Genomic DNA, 6,183 nt, shown 5'->3' with positions numbered 1-6,183 from the left:
GAAAGGTTTTCTTTTAATTAAATGGAGACTTGTTTTATTTAATTAAAATAGGAGATTTTCTTTTAATTAAATAAGAATTAGGATAAAATGATCAACCTTAGAAATAAAATAATTGAATTTGATCAAGGAAATTGATTTGAATTGATTTAATAAAATATTGCAAACCATTGATTCAAGAAATTTGATAAATTGATAAATTGAATAATGGGGGCCCATAGTCTAGGCGACCATTTTAGGGTGCATACATTTGCCCCTCTTTGACTAATGTGTGATCGATTTGGGAACACATGTAGTCAAAGTAAGAAATTGAATCAAAGATTGAAGTTGATAATTATTGCCCCCTCATGATCGAAATCGAAATGAGATAGAGGAGAGACAACAAATTGATAAATTTGATTAAATCAAACAAAAGATAAGGTTCTTGATATAAGATGAAAGATATAAGAATCAAAAAACTAAGGTAGATGATCAAGCATGAAATAGTATGCCCCAAAGGTGATTTAGAAGAAAAGAAGTGGGGTGAAAGTGAATGGAAGGTAGAAATTTGGAAGATATGGAAAGAGACATAAAGAAGAAAAGAAAATGCCCCAAAATCAATCAACTGTTTAAGATAGGAATTTCGATTGAGCTCATGAAAGAAGATAAGGAAATGAATATCAAAACATGACCATAGTTGATTAACAAGTCCACAATAAAGGTGAAGGGAGAACCCTCTCAAATGCATAATGCAGCCTAAAAATGCAAACTAACATGAAGTCTAATAATGCAAGCTACATGAAAATGCAATGGTGTACTTGCAAAAGAGCAACTGTAACATAGGATTTTGTGTTCATCATTCATTAAAGAATGTAAAAGAACTTATTTTCATCATTGGGCCATTATTAACGGATATCAAAAAAATCACACAATCATCACTAGTCACAAGTGCAACTATGAAGATACCTTTCCCATTTAATTAAATAATTACATTTAATTAATCAAGATAGGTGTATTTATTAAATGGCATACATTTAAGGATTGGTTCTGAAGTTGATGATACAAAGACCAATTGATAAGCTTTTAAGGACTATCTCTAGAATAGATCTTAATCCCAAGGAATCCAAGCAGAGCACCTAGATACCTAAGATTGATAAGCATTTAGAAGATTATCTCCAGAACGGAGTTTAACCTTCAAGGATCCAGATAGAACACCTAGATACCTAAGATTGAAAGCATTTATAAGATTATCTCCAAAACAAAGCTTAACTTTCAAGGATCCAGATAGAACACCTAGATACCTGAGATTGAAAGCATTTAGAAGATTATCTCCAGAACGGAGTTTAACCTTCAAGGATCCAGATAGAACACCTAGATAGCTAAGATTGAAAGCATTTAGAAGATTATCTCTAGAACGGAGCATAACCTTCAAGGATCCAAATAGAACACCTAGATACCTAAGATTGAAAACATTTAGAAGATTATCTCCAGAATGGAGCTTAACCTTCAAGGATCCAGATAAAACACCTAGATACTCAAGATTGAAAGAATTTAGAAGATTATCTCCAGAACGGAGCTTAACCTTCAAGGATCTAGATAGAACACCTAGATACCCAAGATTGAAAGCATTTAGAAGATTATCTCCAGAACAAAGCTTAACCTTCAAGGATCCAGATAGAACACCTAGATACCTGAGATTGATAAAAGATAACAAGGTCCAATCATGAGTCGTAGAATCATCCCCAAAATGAGGCTTGATCCTCAGGAGTCAGGGTTTAGACTGTCCCAATACCTATCCATCAAACTCTGAGAAGAGCTGTTATAAGGTTGATCAATTGATGAAAAGATAAGATATATGGAAAAGATGCCAGATAGAAGGGAACAAGATGCCCCGAGTGATGAGATGCCCCAAGTGATGAGGACATAAGATGGGAACCAGATGCCCCGAGCAATAAGTATTCAATGATGTAATCATCCTGCCCCCTCAAGAGTGAAATCGAAAGATGACACACCAGAAATATGATGTGAAGTAGTATATCAAATTTGAGATTCAATAGAATGTAGAAGAGATCAAAAAAATCTAAAGAAAAGATGAAGAGATCATAATGATCAGAAGATATTGAAGAGATGAGAACGAGCTGAGGAAATATGAAGAGATCATAAATGATCTTGAAGAAATTGAAGAGATCAGAACGATATAAGGAAATATGAAGAGATCAAAAATGATCTTGAAGAAATTGAAGAGATCAGAATGATCCGAGGAAATATGAAGAGATCATAAATGATCTAGAGAAATTTGGAAGTTGATCTGAAGTGATTTTGAGGTCCAAAAGTCCATGTTTGAGTTGAAAAGATGCCAAGAATCACAAAGTATCAAAAGAATTTGGATTGCACAAAATTCTAAACTGCATTTTTGAGCCATTTAAGTGTGTCAGATTTTGAATTTGATCTCAAAAAATGGGTTCTGAGTAGCCAAAGTAGCCAAAAGAGTGATTAATCGATCATTTGTGTAGTTTGTAAAAGAACATGATCCTTTGAAGAGATCAGCAATCCGTCATCAGAGAAGGTGGAAGTAGATTTTCAATTGAATCGCATGCTTATACAAGTCAAGGATGCAATGCGAGACTATGTTAAATGCAACCCTAGGTCTAGTTACCAAGCCTCAATATTTAATCATCACCGTATAAAGAACAAAGCTCATAGGTCATACAATTCCCACTGACATTGCAATCATGGAAATATGAATATAACTTACATTATTGGTTTGTTAGGATTAAATGTAAGCATTCGAGGCACAAGAAGCCAGAATGACCAGAACATTTGTCCCTTTTAATTTAGCAAGTTAACATAAGCATCAAAGCATAAACGCTAGGATGACCTGAATGTTGCTTGTGTAACAAGCACACCAAACGCATGGGAGATCCCTCTTATGCTAAGTATTTAATATTCATTCTATCCGCAATGACCCTTACGTTCGTAACCTGAGACAGAAGTGTGCTAGATATACTCGTAGTGATCCATACATTCACTTAGCAGGACGAGTATCAATATTTACTATAGCATGAAGAGTTCACTCCAAAAAATAAGGAGAAGAACCAACGTTATTGGCGTATTCGTATAAAAGGAGTCGAGGTACACACGGCCATCCAATACGAGATGAAGGCTCTTATAGTGGATACCCCTCTTATAGGAATATGTCAATTAATTGGAACTAAATCGCAAACAGAAAGCAAAGAAAAGATCAAGCCCCTAGTCATTGCTTCTCTAGTCAAAGATGACATCATCAAGTTTATCAAGGCAGTATGATAAAGAAAAACAAAAGGAAACAAAGAAAATGCTCAGAATATCCAAACAATTATATCATTTTTGAGTTCAATGTTTTTGGATTGATGTCAAGTGTCAGTGTCCAGAACATGTTTGAAAGAAATCTCTTCAGTAGGGTGACGATAGTAGGCAGACGTAGTGAGAACCACTGGTGATTGAGGTCAAAGAGCAATCTTCACGATGAAGAACCTAAGAAGGACTGAGCAATAGTAGATAGACACAGCCAAGATGACTGGTGATTGATGCAAGAGAGATCTTCCATAAAGGAATTTGGAGACGTGACCCAAGCAACAGTAGACAGACACAGCTGAAATAATAGGTGACTATTGCAAAAGAGATTCTATGAGGAGAATCTTTGAAAATGAGGGACACTAGCAATAGTAGGTAGATGCAATGAGGACCACTGGTGACTGTCGTGAAGGAGATTCTATGAGGAGAATCTCAAAAAGAGTGACACTGGTGACAGTAGGCAGACACAGTGAGGATCACTAGTGACTGTCGTGAAGGAGATTGTATGAGGAGAATCTCAAAAAGTGTGCTACTAGCGACAGTAGGAAGATGCAGTGAGGACCACTGGTGACTATCACGAAGGATATTCTATGAGGAGAATCTCAAAAAGAGTGACACTAGTGACAGTTGGCAGACATAGTGAGGACCACTGGTGACTGTCGTGAAGGAGATTCTATGAGGAGAATCTCAAAAAGAGTGACACTTAAAGGGGAAATGCCCCCGAGCTGTGACAAGACTCAATCCATGGATACATGAGCAGAAAGTAGGAAAATTAGGAAAGAAAAAGCATGAAAGTGACTGTACAGAAAGCCTGAAGGTGCGTTGCAAGATGGAGCATGGGGAATAAGAGGCACCTGTTTACTAGGTTTTCACCTTCTTGGCAAAATTCTCTTTTTTTTGCTACCATGATGCCTATTTCCAGGTTTTCATCAATGGCACTATTCTTGTTTCTCAATTTTTGTTGTATTTTTCTCTTTTTGAATTTTTTTGTATGTTTGAGATTTTCACTTTTTTTGGTGTTACCAAGGTGCCTATTACTAGGTTTTCACCAGGGTAACAATTTTTTTTTAGGACTTTTTCTAATTTTTAGATTTTTTTCAGGACATATAGATATGTAGAAAGAGCTTGTTGATAAGATCAACTGTAAAACTACTTTAGGTGGAGAGTGTTGAGAGGTTCTTTAAGAACTTCTCCTTCGGTTGTTGAAAGTTGATAGGCACCAGATCCATATACTACATTAATGATGTAAGGACCTAGCCAGTTTGGTTCAAACTTTCCCTTTTGTACTCTCTGTTGTTGATTCTTGGGGTAGGGTAGGAGGAACTTGGAATGAGCTAAGAGTGGAAGTAGGAGAGAGAGGAACATAAGGTCCCAATATGGATGGAAGACTTGAAGGTTTTAGCTTAGATGGGTAGGGACCAAGGATAGATTTAGAAGATGTGAACAGACCATGAGTATGGATATCAGTGTCTTTAGAGTGAGCAATATGACCAAAGTCATCAATAGATTTATGAGTAACTGTTATAGGAGAAATACCTTTGAAAGGAGTATTTAAAGCTTGAGAATAGTTTTGAAGTGAATGTAGCAAGGTAGAATAAGAGAGCGAGGGAAAACTTTCCTCTTCAAAAGGAATTTTGGGTAACCTAGGAAAAGTATCCTTCTCTTGGTCTTTTATAATCTCCTTAACGATGGTGGAAGGAATATCTTGATCTTGCTTAGTAGAGGTGCATGACATGGGAGATGGAGGACTATGTGGCTCTTGAGATGGAGGCACAAGATCTTGGAAGACTTGAAAGGGGATGAAGGAATCTTGGTCTTGATCAACACTTGCTTATTCATCATTTAAGTTGTCCTCTTGACATGAAACCAAATCCAAGGATGAGGGAGTATCTGAATCTATATTCGAATATATTTCTAGAGTCTCCATAACAGGCTCTTGAAGGGACAATGGAGGAATAGTTGGAGTGGGGATAATAGGAGGAGCAACACATGGAGATTTTGGATCTTTTCTTTGTGTAGTATGGGAGAGGTTTGTAGCTAAGTTAAGATTAGCTTGAGTTTCCTTTAAAGGCAATCCTTGAGGATACACATAGTCAACTAGGGGAGTAGTGAGTTCTTTGTTTGGTGAGTATGTGTTGGAAAGATTGGACACTTTAGAAGGTGAATGTATGTTGGAAGAAGTAGAAGTTGCATTTGAACCATTACTAGACATGGTTTCATTATGCTGATCCTTCTTGAGAGTAGAATCTTTTGTAGCAGAGAGCTTAGATTTTTGAATTATGCCATTGTCAAAGAGATCTTGGATCTTGTTTTTGAGATCCTTACAATGTGAAGTTTTATGTAAATTATGTCTATGATAGGCACAATAGTTACTCATAAAGGAAACTCCCACCAAAGTGAGCTTAGGTAAAGTAATGAGTTTCTCTTCAAGAAGTTCTTCCAAGTTTAATTCATAAGATTTTCCCAAAGGTGTGAAATCACGCTTTGGTTTAGGTTCCCAAGGTTTTTCTTCAAAGATATTCCTAGATTTCTTGGGTGTTTTTAAAGTGTTCTCAGATGTCTTGGATTCAAGATCACAAGAATGTGATTTTTGGCTGTCATAGGAGGAAGGGAAAATTTCTCTAAAGGAGAATTTGTTCGATGATGTGTTTTCCTCTTCTTTTAGTCTTTGAAGTTGAGCATTCATTGATTGGATTTGTTGCTTCATGTTTGCAATAAGTAGTTTTTCTTCCTCACTAGGAATATTGGATTTAGCACATTAGTTGTTAGCCATTTTGATGTACTATGTTTCAAGTAGTGATAGCCCAGTTTTAGAACATAAGTCAAGTTGCCAAAGTCATAGACAATGACATAAAGAAAAAGCTTAGACAAGGA

This window comes from Cupressus sempervirens, chromosome 4 (genome assembly GCF_028749045.1).
Source record: "Cupressus sempervirens isolate cs-2001-9-10 chromosome 4, ASM2874904v1, whole genome shotgun sequence".
Classification (NCBI taxonomy): domain Eukaryota; kingdom Viridiplantae; phylum Streptophyta; class Pinopsida; order Cupressales; family Cupressaceae; genus Cupressus; species Cupressus sempervirens.
This window is presented reverse-complemented; position numbering follows the sequence as displayed.